Source organism: Dendrobates tinctorius, unplaced genomic scaffold, assembly GCF_039654945.1.
Source record: "Dendrobates tinctorius isolate UK_male_01 unplaced genomic scaffold, ASM3965494v1 ptg000012l, whole genome shotgun sequence".
In the NCBI taxonomy this organism is placed as follows: Eukaryota; Metazoa; Chordata; class Amphibia; order Anura; family Dendrobatidae; genus Dendrobates; species Dendrobates tinctorius.
Window position 1 is genome coordinate 21,576,336 of NW_027361680.1, and position 18,302 is coordinate 21,594,637.

The window sequence follows — 18,302 nt, forward strand, 5'->3', positions numbered from 1 at the left end:
TAGAGACTTGTTTGGGCTCATGAGAGGAGTAGAAAAACATCAAAAATTTCAGTCCTGCATGATTCTACCAAGAAATGTGTGTTCATTGAAACCGCTGGTTTTTGATAGTTTGGGCCCTATTGAATAATGAATGTTTTGAATTTTCTCCAAAAGTAAAGTATTTGCAAACTCATCCTTTTAGAAACTTGTTTGGGCTGTTGAGAGGAGTAAAAAACCATCAAAAATTTCAATCCTGCATGATTTTACCAAGAAATGTGATTCTTCATTCAAAACCTGATTTTTGCTATTGGGCTCTATTGAATAATGAATGTTTTGAATTTTCTCCAAAAGTAAAGTAGTTGCAAACTCATGCTTTTAGAGACTTGTTTGGGCTCATGAGAGGAGTAGAAAAACATCAAAAATTTCGGTCCTGCATGATTCTACCAAGAAATGTGTGTTCATTGAAACCGCTGGTTTTTGATAGTTTGGGCCCTATTGAATAATGAATGTTTTGAATTTTCTCCAAAAGTAAAGCAGTTGCAAACTCATCCTTTTAGAAACTTGTTTGGGCTGTTGAGAGGAGTAAAAAACCATCAAAAATTTCTATCCTGCATGATTCTACCAAGAAATGTGATTCTTCATTCAAAACCTGATTTTTGCTATTGGGCTCTATTGAATAATGAATGTTTTGAATTTTCTCCAAAAGTAAAGTAGTTGCAAACTCATGCTTTTAGAGACTTGTTTGGGCTCATGAGAGGAGTAGAAAAACATCAAAAATTTCTGTCCTGCATGATTCTACCAAGAAATGTGTGCTCATTGAAACCGCTGGTTTTTGATAGTTTGGGCCCTATTGAATAATGAATGTTTTGAATTTTCTCCAAAAGTAAAGTAGTTGCAAACTCATCCTTTTAGAAACTTGTTTGGGCTGTTGAGAGGAGTAAAAAACCATCAAAAATTTCAATCCTGCATGATTCTACCAAGAAATGTGATTCTTCATTCAAAACCTGATTTTTGCTATTGGGCTCTATTGAATAATGAATGTTTTGAATTTTCTCCAAAAGTAAAGTAGTTGCAAACTCATGCTTTTAGAGACTTGTTTGGGCTCATGAGAGGAGTAGAAAAACATCAAAAATTTCAGTCCTGCATGATTCTACCAAGAAATGTGTGTTCATTGAAACCGCTGGTTATTGATAGTTTGGGCCCTATTGAATAATGAATGTTTTGAATTTTCTCCAAAAGTAAAGTAGTTGCAAACTCATCCTTTTAGAAACTTGTTTGGGCTGTTGAGAGGAGTAAAAAACCATCAAAAATTTCAATCCTGCATGATTTTACCAAGAAATGTGATTCTTCATTCAAAACCTGATTTTTGCTATTGGGCTCTATTGAATAGTGAATGTTTTGAATTTTCTCCAAAAGTAAAGTAGTTGCAAACTCATGCTTTTAGAGACTTGTTTGGGCTCATGAGAGGAGTAGAAAAACATCAAAAATTTCAGTCCTGCATGATTCTACCAAGAAATGTGTGTTCATTGAAACCGCTGGTTTTTGATAGTTTGGGCCCTATTGAATAATGAATGTTTTGAATTTTCTCCAAAAGTAAAGTAGTTGCAAACTCATCCTTTTAGAAACTTGTTTGGGCTGTTGAGAGGAGTAAAAAACCATCAAAAATTTCAATCCTGCATGATTCTACCAAGAAATGTGATTCTTCATTCAAAACCTGATTTTTGCTATTGGGCTCTATTGAATAATGAATGTTTTGAATTTTCTCCAAAAGTAAAGTAGTTGCAAACTCATGCTTTTAGAGACTTGTTTGGGCTCATGAGAGGAGTAGAAAAACATCAAAAATTTCAGTCCTGCATGATTCTACCAAGAAATGTGTGCTCATTGAAACCGCTGGTTTTTGATAGTTTGGGCCCTATTGTATAATGAATGTTTTGAATTTTCTCCAAAAGTAAAGTAGTTGCAAACTCATCCTTTTAGAAACTTGTTTGGGCTGTTGAGAGGAGTAAAAAACCATCAAAAATTTCAATCCTGCATGATTCTACCAAGAAATGTGATTCTTCATTCAAAACCTGATTTTTGCTATTGGGCTCTATTGAATAATGAATGTTTTGAATTTTCTCCAAAAGTAAAGCAGTTGCAAACTCATCCTTTTAGAAACTTGTTTGGGCTGTTGAGAGGAGTAAAAAACCATCAAAAATTTCAATCCTGCATGATTTTACCAAGAAATGTGATTCTTCATTCAAAACCTGATTTTTGCTATTGGGCTCTATTGAATAGTGAATGTTTTGAATTTTCTCCAAAAGTAAAGTAGTTGCAAACTCATGCTTTTAGAGACTTGTTTGGGCTCATGAGAGGAGTAGAAAAACATCAAAAATTTCAGTCCTGCATGATTCTACCAAGAAATGTGTGTTCATTGAAACCGCTGGTTTTTGATAATTTGGGCCCTATTGAATAATGAATGTTTTGAATTTTCTCCAAAAGTAAAGTAGTTGCAAACTCATCCTTTTAGAAACTTGTTTGGGCTGTTGAGAGGAGTAAAAAACCATCAAAAATTTCAATCCTGCATGATTTTACCAAGAAATGTGATTCTTCATTCAAAACCTGATTTTTGCTATTGGGCTCTATTGAATAATGAATGTTTTGAATTTTCTCCAAAAGTAAAGTAGTTGCAAACTCATGCTTTTAGAGACTTGTTTGGGCTCATGAGAGGAGTAGAAAAACATCAAAAATTTCGGTCCTGCATGATTCTACCAAGAAATGTGTGTTCATTGAAACCGCTGGTTTTTGATAGTTTGGGCCCTATTGAATAATGAATGTTTTGAATTTTCTCCAAAAGTAAAGTAGTTGCAAACTCATCCTTTTAGAAACTTGTTTGGGCTGTTGAGAGGAGTAAAAAACCATCAAAAATTTCAATCCTGCATGATTCTACCAAGAAATGTGATTCTTCATTCAAAACCTGATTTTTGCTATTGGGCTCTATTGAATAATGAATGTTTTGAATTTTCTCCAAAAGTAAAGTAGTTTCAAACTCATGCTTTTAGAGACTTGTTTGGGCTCATGAGAGGAGTAGAAAAACATCAAAAATTTCAGTCCTGCATGATTCTACCAAGAAATGTGTGCTCATTGAAACCGCTGGTTTTTGATAGTTTGGGCCCTATTGAATAATGAATGTTTTGAATTTTCTCCAAAAGTAAAGTAGTTGCAAACTCATCCTTTTAGAAACTTGTTTGGGCTGTTGAGGGGAGTAAAAAACCATCAAAAATTTCAATCCTGCATGATTCTACCAAGAAATGTGATTCTTCATTCAAAACCTGATTTTTGCTATTGGGCTCTATTGAATAATGAATGTTTTGAATTTTCTCCAAAAGTAAAGTAGTTGCAAACTCATGCTTTTAGAGACTTGTTTGGGCTCATGAGAGGAGTAGAAAAACATGAAAAATTTCAGTCCTGCATGATTCTACCAAGAAATGTGTGCTCATTGAAACCGCTGGTTTTTGATAGTTTGGGCCCTATTGAATAATGAATGTTTTGAATTTTCTCCAAAAGTAAAGTAGTTGCAAACTCATCCTTTTAGAAACTTGTTTGGGCTGTTGAGAGGAGTAAAAAACCATCAAAAATTTCAATCCTGCATGATTCTACCAAGAAATGTGATTCTTCATTCAAAACCTGATTTTTGCTATTGGGCTCTATTGAATAATGAATGTTTTGAATTTTCTCCAAAAGTAAAGTAGTTGCAAACTCATGCTTTTAGAGACTTGTTTGGGCTCATGAGAGGAGTAGAAAAACATGAAAAATTTCAGTCCTGCATGATTCTACCAAGAAATGTGTGTTCATTGAAACCGCTGGTTTTTGATAGTTTGGGCCCTATTGAATAATGAATGTTTTGAATTTTCTCCAAAAGTAAAGTAGTTGCAAACTCATCCTTTTAGAAACTTGTTTGGGCTGTTGAGAGGAGTAAAAAACCATCAAAAATTTCAATCCTGCATGATTTTACCAAGAAATGTGATTCTTCATTCAAAACCTGATTTTTGCTATTGGGCTCTATTGAATAGTGAATGTTTTGAATTTTCTCCAAAAGTAAAGTAGTTGCAAACTCATGCTTTTAGAGACTTGTTTGGGCTCATGAGAGGAGTAGAAAAACATCAAAAATTTCAGTCCTGCATGATTCTACCAAGAAATGTGTGTTCATTGAAACCGCTGGTTTTTGATAGTTTGGGTCCTATTGAATAATGAATGTTTTTTTAATTTTCTCCAAAAGTAAAGTAGTTGCAAACTCATCCTTTTAGAAACTTGTTTGGGCTGTTGAGAGGAGTAAAAAACCATCAAAAATTTCAATCCTGCATGATTTTACCAAGAAATGTGATTCTTCATTCAAAACCTGATTTTTGCTATTGGGCTCTATTGAATAATGAATGTTTTGAATTTTCTCCAAAAGTAAAGTAGTTGCAAACTCATGCTTTTAGAGACTTGTTTGGGCTCATGAGAGTAGAAAAACATCAAAAATGTCGGTCCTGCATGATTCTACCAAGAAATGTGTGTTCATTGAAACCGCTGGTTTTTGATAGTTTGGGCCCTATTGAATAATGAATGTTTTGAATTTTCTCCAAAAGTAAAGTAGTTGCAAACTCATCCTTTTAGAAACTTGTTTGGGCTGTTGAGAGGAGTAAAAAACCATCAAAAATTTCAATCCTGCATGATTTTACCAAGAAATGTGATTCTTCATTCAAAACCTGATTTTTGCTATTGGGCTCTATTGAATAATGAATGTTTTGAATTTTCTCCAAAAGTAAAGTAGTTGCAAACTCATGCTTTTAGAGACTTGTTTGGGCTCATGAGAGGAGTAGAAAAACATCAAAAATTTCGGTCCTGCATGATTCTAAAAAGAAATGTGTGTTCATTGAAACCGCTGGTTTTTGATAGTTTGGGCCCTATTGAATAATGAATGTTTTGAATTTTCTCCAAAAGTAAAGTAGTTGCAAACTCATCCTTTTAGAAACTTGTTTGGGCTGTTGAGAGGAGTAAAAAACCATCAAAAATTTCAATCCTGCATGATTCTACCAAGAAATGTGATTCTTCATTCAAAACCTGATTTTTGCTATTGGGCTCTATTGAATAATGAATGTTTTGAATTTTCTCCAAAAGTAAAGTAGTTGCAAACTCATGCTTTTAGAGACTTGTTTGGGCTCATGAGAGGAGTAGAAAAACATCAAAAATTTCAGTCCTGCATGATTCTACCAAGAAATGTGTGTTCATTGAAACCGCTGGTTTTTGATAGTTTGGGCCCTATTGAATAATGAATGTTTTGAATTTTCTCCAAAAGTAAAGTAGTTGCAAACTCATCCTTTTAGAAACTTGTTTGGGCTGTTGAGAGGAGTAAAAAACCATCAAAAATTTCAATCCTGCATGATTTTACCAAGAAATGTGATTCTTCATTCAAAACCTGATTTTTGCTATTGGGCTCTATTGAATAGTGAATGTTTTGAATTTTCTCCAAAAGTAAAGTAGTTGCAAACTCATGCTTTTAGAGACTTGTTTGGGCTCATGAGAGGAGTAGAAAAACATCAAAAATTATTTCAGTCCTGCATGATTCTACCAAGAAATGTGTGTTCATTGAAACCGCTGGTTTTTGATAGTTTGGGCCCTATTGAATAATGAATGTTTTGAATTTTCTCCAAAAGTAAAGTAGTTGCAAACTCATCCTTTTAGAAACTTGTTTGGGCTGTTGAGAGGAGTAAAAAACCATCAAAAATTTCAATCCTGCATGATTTTACCAAGAAATGTGATTCTTCATTCAAAACCTGATTTTTGCTATTGGGCTCTATTGAATAATGAATGTTTTGAATTTTCTCCAAAAGTAAAGTAGTTGCAAACTCATGCTTTTAGAGACTTGTTTGGGCTCATGAGAGGAGTAGAAAAACATCAAAAATTTCGGTCCTGCATGATTCTACCAAGAAATGTGTGTTCATTGAAACCGCTGGTTTTTGATAGTTTGGGCCCTATTGAATAATGAATGTTTTGAATTTTCTCCAAAAGTAAAGTAGTTGCAAACTCATCCTTTTAGAAACTTGTTTGGGCTGTTGAGAGGAGTAAAAAACCATCAAAAATTTCAATCCTGCATGATTTTACCAAGAAATGTGATTCTTCATTCAAAACCTGATTTTTGCTATTGGGCTCTATTGAATAGTGAATGTTTTGAATTTTCTCCAAAAGTAAAGTAGTTGCAAACTCATGGTTTTAGAGACTTGTTTGGGCTCATGAGAGGAATAGAAAAACATCAAAAATTTCAGTCCTGCATGATTCTACCAAGAAATGTGTGTTCATTGAAACCGCTGGTTTTTGATAGTTTGGGCCCTATTGAATAATGAATGTTTTGAATTTTCTCCAAAAGTAAAGTAGTTGCAAACTCATCCTTTTAGAAACTTGTTTGGGCTGTTGAGAGGAGTAAAAAACCATCAAAAATTTCAATCCTGCATGATTTTACCAAGAAATGTGATTCTTCATTCAAAACCTGATTTTTGCTATTGGGCTCTATTGAATAATGAATGTTTTGAATTTTCTCCAAAAGTAAAGTAGTTGCAAACTCATGCTTTTAGAGACTTGTTTGGGCTCATGAGAGGAGTAGAAAAACATCAAAAATTTCAGTCCTGCATGATTCTACCAAGAAATGTGATTCTTCATTCAAAACGCTGGTTTTTGCTATTGGGCTCTATTGAATAATGAATGTTTTGAATTTTCTCCAAAAGTAAAGTAGTTGCAAACTCATGCTTTTAGAGACTTGTTTGGGCTCATGAGAGGAGTAGAAAAACATCAAAAATTTCAGTCCTGCATGATTCTACCAAGAAATGTGTGTTCATTGAAACCGCTGGTTTTTGATAGTTTGGGCCCTATTGAATAATGAATGTTTTGAATTTTCTCCAAAAGTAAAGTAGTTGCAAACTCATCCTTTTAGAAACTTGTTTGGGCTGTTGAGAGGAGTAAAAAACCATCAAAAATTTCAATCCTGCATGATTTTACCAAGAAATGTGATTCTTCATTCAAAACCTGATTTTTGCTATTGGGCTCTATTGAATAGTGAATGTTTTGAATTTTCTCCAAAAGTAAAGTAGTTGCAAACTCATGGTTTTAGAGACTTGTTTGGGCTCATGAGAGGAGTAGAAAAACATCAAAAATTTCAGTCCTGCATGATTCTACCAAGAAATGTGTGTTCATTGAAACCGCTGGTTTTTGATAGTTTGGGCCCTATTGAATAATGAATGTTTTGAATTTTCTCCAAAAGTAAAGTAGTTGCAAACTCATCCTTTTAGAAACTTGTTTGGGCTGTTGAGAGGAGTAAAAAACCATCAAAAATTTCAATCCTGCATGATTCTACCAAGAAATGTGATTCTTCATTCAAAACCTGATTTTTGCTATTGGGCTCTATTGAATAATGAATGTTTTGAATTTTCTCCAAAAGTAAAGTAGTTGCAAACTCATGCTTTTAGAGACTTGTTTGGGCTCATGAGAGGAGTAGAAAAACATCAAAAATTTCAGTCCTGCATGATTCTACCAAGAAATGTGTGTTCATTGAAACCGCTGGTTTTTGATAGTTTGGGCCCTATTGAATAATGAATGTTTTGAATTTTCTCCAAAAGTAAAGTAGTTGCAAACTCATCCTTTTAGAAACTTGTTTGGGCTGTTGAGAGGAGTAAAAAACCATCAAAAATTTCAATCCTGCATGATTCTACCAAGAAGTGTGATTCTTCATTCAAAACCCTGGTTTTTGCTATTGGGCTCTTTTGAGTAATGAATGTTTTGAATTTTCTCCAAAAGTAAAGTAGTTGCAAACTCATGCTTTTAGAGACTTGTTTGGGCTCATGAGAGGAGTAGAAAAACATAAAAAATTTCAGTCCTGCATGATTCTACCAAGAAATGTGTGTTCATTCAAACCGCTGATTTTTGCTATTGGGCTCTATTGAATAATGAATGTTTTGAATTTTCTCCAAAAGTAAAGCAGTTGCAAACTCATCCTTTTAGAAACTTGTTTGGGCTGTTGAGAGGAGTAAAAAACCATCAAAAATTTCAATCCTGCATGATTTTACCAAGAAATGTGATTCTTCATTCAAAACCTGATTTTTGCTATTGGGCTCTATTGAATAGTGAATGTTTTGAATTTTCTCCAAAAGTAAAGTAGTTGCAAACTCATGCTTTTAGAGACTTGTTTGGGCTCATGAGAGGAGTAGAAAAACATCAAAAATTTCAGTCCTGCATGATTCTACCAAGAAATGTGTGTTCATTGAAACCGCTGGTTTTTGATAGTTTGGGCTCTATTGAATAATGAATGTTTTGAATTTTCTCCAAAAGTAAAGTAGTTGCAAACTCATGCTTTTAGAGACTTGTTTGGGCTCATGAGAGGAGTAGAAAAACATCAAAAATTTCAGTCCTGCATGATTCTACCAAGAAATGTGATTCTTCATTCAAAACGCTGGTTTTTGCTATTGGGCTCTATTGAATAATGAATGTTTTGAATTTTCTCCAAAAGTAAAGTAGTTGCAAACTCATGCTTTTAGAGACTTGTTTGGGCTCATGAGAGGAGTAGAAAAACATCAAAAATTTCAGTCCTGCATGATTCTACCAAGAAATGTGTGTTCATTGAAACCGCTGGTTTTTGATAGTTTGGGCCCTATTGAATAATGAATGTTTTGAATTTTCTCCAAAAGTAAAGTAGTTGCAAACTCATCCTTTTAGAAACTTGTTTGGGCTGTTGAGAGGAGTAAAAAACCATCAAAAATTTCAATCCTGCATGATTTTACCAAGAAATGTGATTCTTCATTCAAAACCTGATTTTTGCTATTGGGCTCTATTGAATAGTGAATGTTTTGAATTTTCTCCAAAAGTAAAGTAGTTGCAAACTCATGCTTTTAGAGACTTGTTTGGGCTCATGAGAGGAGTAGAAAAACATCAAAAATTTCAGTCCTGCATGATTCTACCAAGAAATGTGTGTTCATTGAAACCGCTGGTTTTTGATAGTTTGGGCCCTATTGAATAATGAATGTTTTGAATTTTCTCCAAAAGTAAAGTAGTTGCAAACTCATCCTTTTAGAAACTTGTTTGGGCTGTTGAGAGGAGTAAAAAACCATCAAAAATTTCAATCCTGCATGATTTTACCAAGAAATGTGATTCTTCATTCAAAACCTGATTTTTGCTATTGGGCTCTATTGAATAATGAATGTTTTGAATTTTCTCCAAAAGTAAAGTAGTTGCAAACTCATGCTTTTAGAGACTTGTTTGGGCTCATGAGAGGAGTAGAAAAACATCAAAAATTTCAGTCCTGCATGATTCTACCAAGAAATGTGATTCTTCATTCAAAACGCTGGTTTTTGCTATTGGGCTCTATTGAATAATGAATGTTTTGAATTTTCTCCAAAAGTAAAGTAGTTGCAAACTCATGCTTTTAGAGACTTGTTTGGGCTCATGAGAGGAGTAGAAAAACATCAAAAATTTCAGTCCTGCATGATTCTACCAAGAAATGTGTGTTCATTGAAACCGCTGGTTTTTGATAGTTTGGGCCCTATTGAATAATGAATGTTTTGAATTTTCTCCAAAAGTAAAGTAGTTGCAAACTCATCCTTTTAGAAACTTGTTTGGGCTGTTGAGAGGAGTAAAAAACCATCAAAAATTTCAATCCTGCATGATTTTACCAAGAAATGTGATTCTTCATTCAAAACCTGATTTTTGCTATTGGGCTCTATTGAATAGTGAATGTTTTGAATTTTCTCCAAAAGTAAAGTAGTTGCAAACTCATGGTTTTAGAGACTTGTTTGGGCTCATGAGAGGAATAGAAAAACATCAAAAATTTCAGTCCTGCATGATTCTACCAAGAAATGTGTGTTCATTGAAACCGCTGGTTTTTGATAGTTTGGGCCCTATTGAATAATGAATGTTTTGAATTTTCTCCAAAAGTAAAGTAGTTGCAAACTCATCCTTTTAGAAACTTGTTTGGGCTGTTGAGAGGAGTAAAAAACCATCAAAAATTTCAATCCTGCATGATTTTACCAAGAAATGTGATTCTTCATTCAAAACCTGATTTTTGCTATTGGGCTCTATTGAATAATGAATGTTTTGAATTTTCTCCAAAAGTAAAGTAGTTGCAAACTCATGCTTTTAGAGACTTGTTTGGGCTCATGAGAGGAGTAGAAAAACATCAAAAATTTCAGTCCTGCATGATTCTACCAAGAAATGTGATTCTTCATTCAAAACGCTGGTTTTTGCTATTGGGCTCTATTGAATAATGAATGTTTTGAATTTTCTCCAAAAGTAAAGTAGTTGCAAACTCATGCTTTTAGAGACTTGTTTGGGCTCATGAGAGGAGTAGAAAAACATCAAAAATTTCAGTCCTGCATGATTCTACCAAGAAATGTGTGTTCATTGAAACCGCTGGTTTTTGATAGTTTGGGCCCTATTGAATAATGAATGTTTTGAATTTTCTCCAAAAGTAAAGTAGTTGCAAACTCATCCTTTTAGAAACTTGTTTGGGCTGTTGAGAGGAGTAAAAAACCATCAAAAATTTCAATCCTGCATGATTTTACCAAGAAATGTGATTCTTCATTCAAAACCTGATTTTTGCTATTGGGCTCTATTGAATAGTGAATGTTTTGAATTTTCTCCAAAAGTAAAGTAGTTGCAAACTCATGGTTTTAGAGACTTGTTTGGGCTCATGAGAGGAGTAGAAAAACATCAAAAATTTCAGTCCTGCATGATTCTACCAAGAAATGTGTGTTCATTGAAACCGCTGGTTTTTGATAGTTTGGGCCCTATTGAATAATGAATGTTTTGAATTTTCTCCAAAAGTAAAGTAGTTGCAAACTCATCCTTTTAGAAACTTGTTTGGGCTGTTGAGAGGAGTAAAAAACCATCAAAAATTTCAATCCTGCATGATTTTACCAAGAAATGTGATTCTTCATTCAAAACCTGATTTTTGCTATTGGGCTCTATTGAATAATGAATGTTTTGAATTTTCTCCAAAAGTAAAGTAGTTGCAAACTCATGCTTTTAGAGACTTGTTTGGGCTCATGAGAGGAGTAGAAAAACATCAAAAATTTCGGTCCTGCATGATTCTACCAAGAAATGTGTGTTCATTGAAACCGCTGGTTTTTGATAGTTTGGGCCCTATTGAATAATGAATGTTTTGAATTTTCTCCAAAAGTAAAGTAGTTGCAAACTCATCCTTTTAGAAACTTGTTTGGGCTGTTGAGAGGAGTAAAAAACCATCAAAAATTTCAATCCTGCATGATTCTACCAAGAAATGTGATTCTTCATTCAAAACCTGATTTTTGCTATTGGGCTCTATTGAATAATGAATGTTTTGAATTTTCTCCAAAAGTAAAGTAGTTGCAAACTCATGCTTTTAGAGACTTGTTTGGGCTCATGAGAGGAGTAGAAAAACATCAAAAATTTCAGTCCTGCATGATTCTACCAAGAAATGTGTGTTCATTGAAACCGCTGGTTTTTGATAGTTTGGGCCCTATTGAATAATGAATGTTTTGAATTTTCTCCAAAAGTAATGTAGTTGCAAACTCATCCTTTTAGAAACTTGTTTGGGCTGTTGAGAGGAGTAAAAAACCATCAAAAATTTCAATCCTGCATGATTTTACCAAGAAATGTGATTCTTCATTCAAAACCTGATTTTTGCTATTGGGCTCTATTGAATAATGAATGTTTTGAATTTTCTCCAAAAGTAAAGTAGTTGCAAACTCATGCTTTTAGAGACTTGTTTGGGCTCATGAGAGGAGTAGAAAAACATCAAAAATTTCGGTCCTGCATGATTCTACCAAGAAATGTGTGTTCATTGAAACCGCTGGTTTTTGATAGTTTGGGCCCTATTGAATAATGAATGTTTTGAATTTTCTCCAAAAGTAAAGTAGTTGCAAACTCATCCTTTTAGAAACTTGTTTGGGCTGTTGAGAGGAGTAAAAAACCATCAAAAATTTCAATCCTGCATGATTCTACCAAGAAATGTGATTCTTCATTCAAAACCTGATTTTTGCTATTTTGCTCTATTGAATAATGAATGTTTTGAATTTTCTCCAAAAGTAAAGTAGTTGCAAACTCATCCTTTTAGAAACTTGTTTGGGCTGTTGAGAGGAGTAAAAAACCATCAAAAATTTCAATCCTGCATGATTTTACCAAGAAATGTGATTCTTCATTCAAAACCTGATTTTTGCTATTGGGCTCTATTGAATAGTGAATGTTTTGAATTTTCTCCAAAAGTAAAGTAGTTGCAAACTCATGGTTTTAGAGACTTGTTTGGGCTCATGAGAGGAGTAGAAAAACATCAAAAATTTCAGTCCTGCATGATTCTACCAAGAAATGTGTGTTCATTGAAACCGCTGGTTTTTGATAGTTTGGGCACTATTGAATAATGAATGTTTTGAATTTTCTCCAAAAGTAAAGTAGTTGCAAACTCATCCTTTTAGAAACTTGTTTGGGCTGTTGAGAGGAGTAAAAAACCATCAAAAATTTCAATCCTGCATGATTTTACCAAGAAATGTGATTCTTCATTCAAAACCTGATTTTTGCTATTGGGCTCTATTGAATAATGAATGTTTTGAATTTTCTCCAAAAGTAAAGTAGTTGCAAACTCATGCTTTTAGAGACTTGTTTGGGCTCATGAGAGGAGTAGAAAAACATCAAAAATTTCAGTCCTGCATGATTCTACCAAGAAATGTGATTCTTCATTCAAAACGCTGGTTTTTGCTATTGGGCTCTATTGAATAATGAATGTTTTGAATTTTCTCCAAAAGTAAAGTAGTTGCAAACTCATGCTTTTAGAGACTTGTTTGGGCTCATGAGAGGAGTAGAAAAACATCAAAAATTTCAGTCCTGCATGATTCTACCAAGAAATGTGTGTTCATTGAAACCGCTGGTTTTTGATAGTTTGGGCCCTATTGAATAATGAATGTTTTGAATTTTCTCCAAAAGTAAAGTAGTTGCAAACTCATCCTTTTAGAAACTTGTTTGGGCTGTTGAGAGGAGTAAAAAACCATCAAAAATTTCAATCCTGCATGATTTTACCAAGAAATGTGATTCTTCATTCAAAACCTGATTTTTGCTATTGGGCTCTATTGAATAGTGAATGTTTTGAATTTTCTCCAAAAGTAAAGTAGTTGCAAACTCATGGTTTTAGAGACTTGTTTGGGCTCATGAGAGGAATAGAAAAACATCAAAAATTTCAGTCCTGCATGATTCTACCAAGAAATGTGTGTTCATTGAAACCGCTGGTTTTTGATAGTTTGGGCCCTATTGAATAATGAATGTTTTGAATTTTCTCCAAAAGTAAAGTAGTTGCAAACTCATCCTTTTAGAAACTTGTTTGGGCTGTTGAGAGGAGTAAAAAACCATCAAAAATTTCAATCCTGCATGATTTTACCAAGAAATGTGATTCTTCATTCAAAACCTGATTTTTGCTATTGGGCTCTATTGAATAATGAATGTTTTGAATTTTCTCCAAAAGTAAAGTAGTTGCAAACTCATGCTTTTAGAGACTTGTTTGGGCTCATGAGAGGAGTAGAAAAACATCAAAAATTGCAGTCCTGCATGATTCTACCAAGAAATGTGATTCTTCATTCAAAACGCTGGTTTTTGCTATTGGGCTCTATTGAATAATGAATGTTTTGAATTTTCTCCAAAAGTAAAGTAGTTGCAAACTCATGCTTTTAGAGACTTGTTTGGGCTCATGAGAGGAGTAGAAAAACATCAAAAATTTCAGTCCTGCATGATTCTACCAAGAAATGTGTGTTCATTGAAACCGCTGGTTTTTGATAGTTTGGGCCCTATTGAATAATGAATGTTTTGAATTTTCTCCAAAAGTAAAGTAGTTGCAAACTCATCCTTTTAGAAACTTGTTTGGGCTGTTGAGAGGAGTAAAAAACCATCAAAAATTTCAATCCTGCATGATTTTACCAAGAAATGTGATTCTTCATTCAAAACCTGATTTTTGCTATTGGGCTCTATTGAATAGTGAATGTTTTGAATTTTCTCCAAAAGTAAAGTAGTTGCAAACTCATGGTTTTAGAGACTTGTTTGGGCTCATGAGAGGAGTAGAAAAACATCAAAAATTTCAGTCCTGCATGATTCTACCAAGAAATGTGTGTTCATTGAAACCGCTGGTTTTTGATAGTTTGGGCCCTATTGAATAATGAATGTTTTGAATTTTCTCCAAAAGTAAAGTAGTTGCAAACTCATCCTTTTAGAAACTTGTTTGGGCTGTTGAGAGGAGTAAAAAACCATCAAAAATTTCAATCCTGCATGATTTTACCAAGAAATGTGATTCTTCATTCAAAACCTGATTTTTGCTATTGGGCTCTATTGAATAATGAATGTTTTGAATTTTCTCCAAAAGTAAAGTAGTTGCAAACTCATGCTTTTAGAGACTTGTTTGGGCTCATGAGAGGAGTAGAAAAACATCAAAAATTTCGGTCCTGCATGATTCTACCAAGAAATGTGTGTTCATTGAAACCGCTGGTTTTTGATAGTTTGGGCCCTATTGAATAATGAATGTTTTGAATTTTCTCCAAAAGTAAAGTAGTTGCAAACTCATCCTTTTAGAAACTTGTTTGGGCTGTTGAGAGGAGTAAAAAACCATCAAAAATTTCAATCCTGCATGATTCTACCAAGAAATGTGATTCTTCATTCAAAACCTGATTTTTGCTATTGGGCTCTATTGAATAATGAATGTTTTGAATTTTCTCCAAAAGTAAAGTAGTTGCAAACTCATGCTTTTAGAGACTTGTTTGGGCTCATGAGAGGAGTAGAAAAACATCAAAAATTTCAGTCCTGCATGATTCTACCAAGAAATGTGTGTTCATTGAAACCGCTGGTTTTTGATAGTTTGGGCCCTATTGAATAATGAATGTTTTGAATTTTCTCCAAAAGTAATGTAGTTGCAAACTCATCCTTTTAGAAACTTGTTTGGGCTGTTGAGAGGAGTAAAAAACCATCAAAAATTTCAATCCTGCATGATTTTACCAAGAAATGTGATTCTTCATTCAAAACCTGATTTTTGCTATTGGGCTCTATTGAATAATGAATGTTTTGAATTTTCTCCAAAAGTAAAGTAGTTGCAAACTCATGCTTTTAGAGACTTGTTTGGGCTCATGAGAGGAGTAGAAAAACATCAAAAATTTCGGTCCTGCACGATTCTACCAAGAAATGTGTGTTCATTGAAACCGCTGGTTTTTGATAGTTTGGGCCCTATTGAATAATGAATGTTTTGAATTTTCTCCAAAAGTAAAGTAGTTGCAAACTCATCCTTTTAGAAACTTGTTTGGGCTGTTGAGAGGAGTAAAAAACCATCAAAAATTTCAATCCTGCATGATTCTACCAAGAAATGTGATTCTTCATTCAAAACCTGATTTTTGCTATTTTGCTCTATTGAATAATGAATGTTTTGAATTTTCTCCAAAAGTAAAGTAGTTGCAAACTCATGCTTTTAGAGACTTGTTTGGGCTCATGAGAAGAGTAGAAAAACATCAAAAATTTCAGTCCTGCATGATTCTACCAAGAAATGTGTGCTCATTGAAACCGCTGGTTTTTGATAGTTTGGGCCCTATTGAATAATGAATGTTTTGAATTTTCTCCAAAAGTAAAGTAGTTGCAAACTCATCCTTTTAGAAACTTGTTTGGGCTGTTGAGAGGAGTAAAAAACCATCAAAAATTTCAATCCTGCATGATTCTACCAAGAAGTGTGATTCTTCATTCAAAACCCTGGTTTTTGCTATTGGGCTCTTTTGAGTAATGAATGTTTTGAATTTTCTCCAAAAGTAAAGTAGTTGCAAACTCATGCTTTTAGAGACTTGTTTGGGCTCATGAGAGGAGTAGAAAAACATAAAAAATTTCAGTCCTGCATGATTCTACCAAGAAATGTGTGTTCATTCAAACCGCTGGTTTTTGATAGTTTGGGCCCTATTGAATAATGAATGTTTTGAATTTTCTCCAAAAGTAAAGTAGTTGCAAACTCATCCTTTTAGAAACTTGTTTGGGCTGTTGAGAGGAGTAAAAAACCATCAAAAATTTCAATCCTGCATGATTCTACCAAGAAATGTGATTCTTCATTCAAAACCTGATTTTTGCTATTGGGCTCTATTGAATAATGAATGTTTTGAATTTTCTCCAAAAGTAAAGCAGTTGCAAACTCATCCTTTTAGAAACTTGTTTGGGCTCATGAGAGGAGTAGAAAAACATCAAAAATGTCGGTCCTGCATGATTCTACCAAGAAATGTGTGTTCATTGAAACCGCTGGTTTTTGATAGTTTGGGCCCTATTGAATAATGAATGTTTTGAATTTTCTCCAAAAGTAAAGTAGTTGCAAACTCATCCTTTTAGAAACTTGTTTGGGCTGTTGAGAGGAGTAAAAAACCATCAAAAATTTCAATCCTGCATGATTCTACCAAGAAATGTGATTCTTCATTCAAAACCTGATTTTTGCTATTGGGCTCTATTGAATAATGAATGTTTTGAATTTTCTCCAAAAGTAAAGTAGTTGCAAACTCATGCTTTTAGAGACTTGTTTGGGCTCATGAGAGGAGTAGAAAAACATCAAAAATTTCAGTCCTGCATGATTCTACCAAGAAATGTGTGCTCATTGAAACCGCTGGTTTTTGATAGTTTGGGCCCTATTGAATAATGAATGTTTTGAATTTTCTCCAAAAGTAAAGTAGTTGCAAACTCATCCTTTTAGAAACTTGTTTGGGCTGTTGAGAGGAGTAAAAAACCATCAAAAATTTCAATCCTGCATGATTCTACCAAGAAATGTGATTCTTCATTCAAAACCTGATTTTTGCTATTTTGCTCTATTGAATAATGAATGTTTTGAATTTTCTCCAAAAGTAAAGTAGTTGCAAACTCATGCTTTTAGAGACTTGTTTGGGCTCATGAGAGGAGTAGAAAAACATCAAAAATTTCAGTCCTGCATGATTCTACCAAGAAATGTGTGCTCATTGAAACCGCTGGTTTTTGATAGTTTGGGCCCTATTGAATAATGAATGTTTTGAATTTTCTCCAAAAGTAAAGTAGTTGCAAACTCATCCTTTTAGAAACTTGTTTGGGCTGTTGAGAGGAGTAAAAAACCATCAAAAATTTCAATCCTGCATCATTCTACCAAGAAGTGTGATTCTTCATTCAAAACCCTGGTTTTTGCTATTGGGCTCTTTTGAGTAATGAATGTTTTGAATTTTCTCCAAAAGTAAAGTAGTTGCAAACTCATGCTTTTAGAGACTTGTTTGGGCTCATGAGAGGAGTAGAAAAACATAAAAAATTTCAGTCCTGCATGATTCTACCAAGAAATGTGTGTTCATTCAAACCGCTGGTTTTTGATAGTTTGGGCCCTATTGAATAATGAATGTTTTGAATTTTCTCCAAAAGTAAAGTAGTTGCAAACTCATCCTTTTAGAAACTTGTTTGGGCTGTTGAGAGGAGTAAAAAACCATCAAAAATTTCAATCCTGCATGATTCTACCAAGAAATGTGATTCTTCATTCAAAACCTGATTTTTGCTATTGATCTCTATTGAATAATGAATGTTTTGAATTTTCTCCAAAAGTAAAGCAGTTGCAAACTCATCCTTTTAGAAACTTGTTTGGGCTGTTGAGAGGAGTAAAAAACCATCAAAAATTTCAATCCTGCATGATTTTACCAAGAAATGTGATTCTTCATTCAAAACCTGATTTTTGCTATTGGGCTCTATTGAATAGTGAATGTTTTGAATTTTCTCCAAAAGTAAAGTAGTTGCAAACTCATGCTTTTAGAGACTTGTTTGGGCTCATGAGAGGAGTAGAAAAACATCAAAAATTTCAGTCCTGCATGATTCTACCAAGAAATGTGTGTTCATTGAAACCGCTGGTTTTTGATAGTTTGGGCCCTATTGAATAATGAATGTTTTGAATTTTCTCCAAAAGTAAAGTAGTTGCAAACTCATCCTTTTAGAAACTTGTTTGGGCTGTTGAGAGGAGTAAAAAACCATCAAAAATTTCAATCCTGCATGATTTTACCAAGAAATGTGATTCTTCATTCAAAACCTGATTTTTGCTATTGGGCTCTATTGAATAATGAATGTTTTGAATTTTCTCCAAAAGTAAAGTAGTTGCAAACTCATGCTTTTAGAGACTTGTTTGGGCTCATGAGAGGAGTAGAAAAACATCAAAAATTTCAGTCCTGCATGATTCTACCAAGAAATGTGATTCTTCATTCAAAACGCTGGTTTTTGCTATTGGGCTCTATTGAATAATGAATGTTTTGAATTTTCTCCAAAAGTAAAGTAGTTGCAAACTCATGCTTTTAGAGACTTGTTTG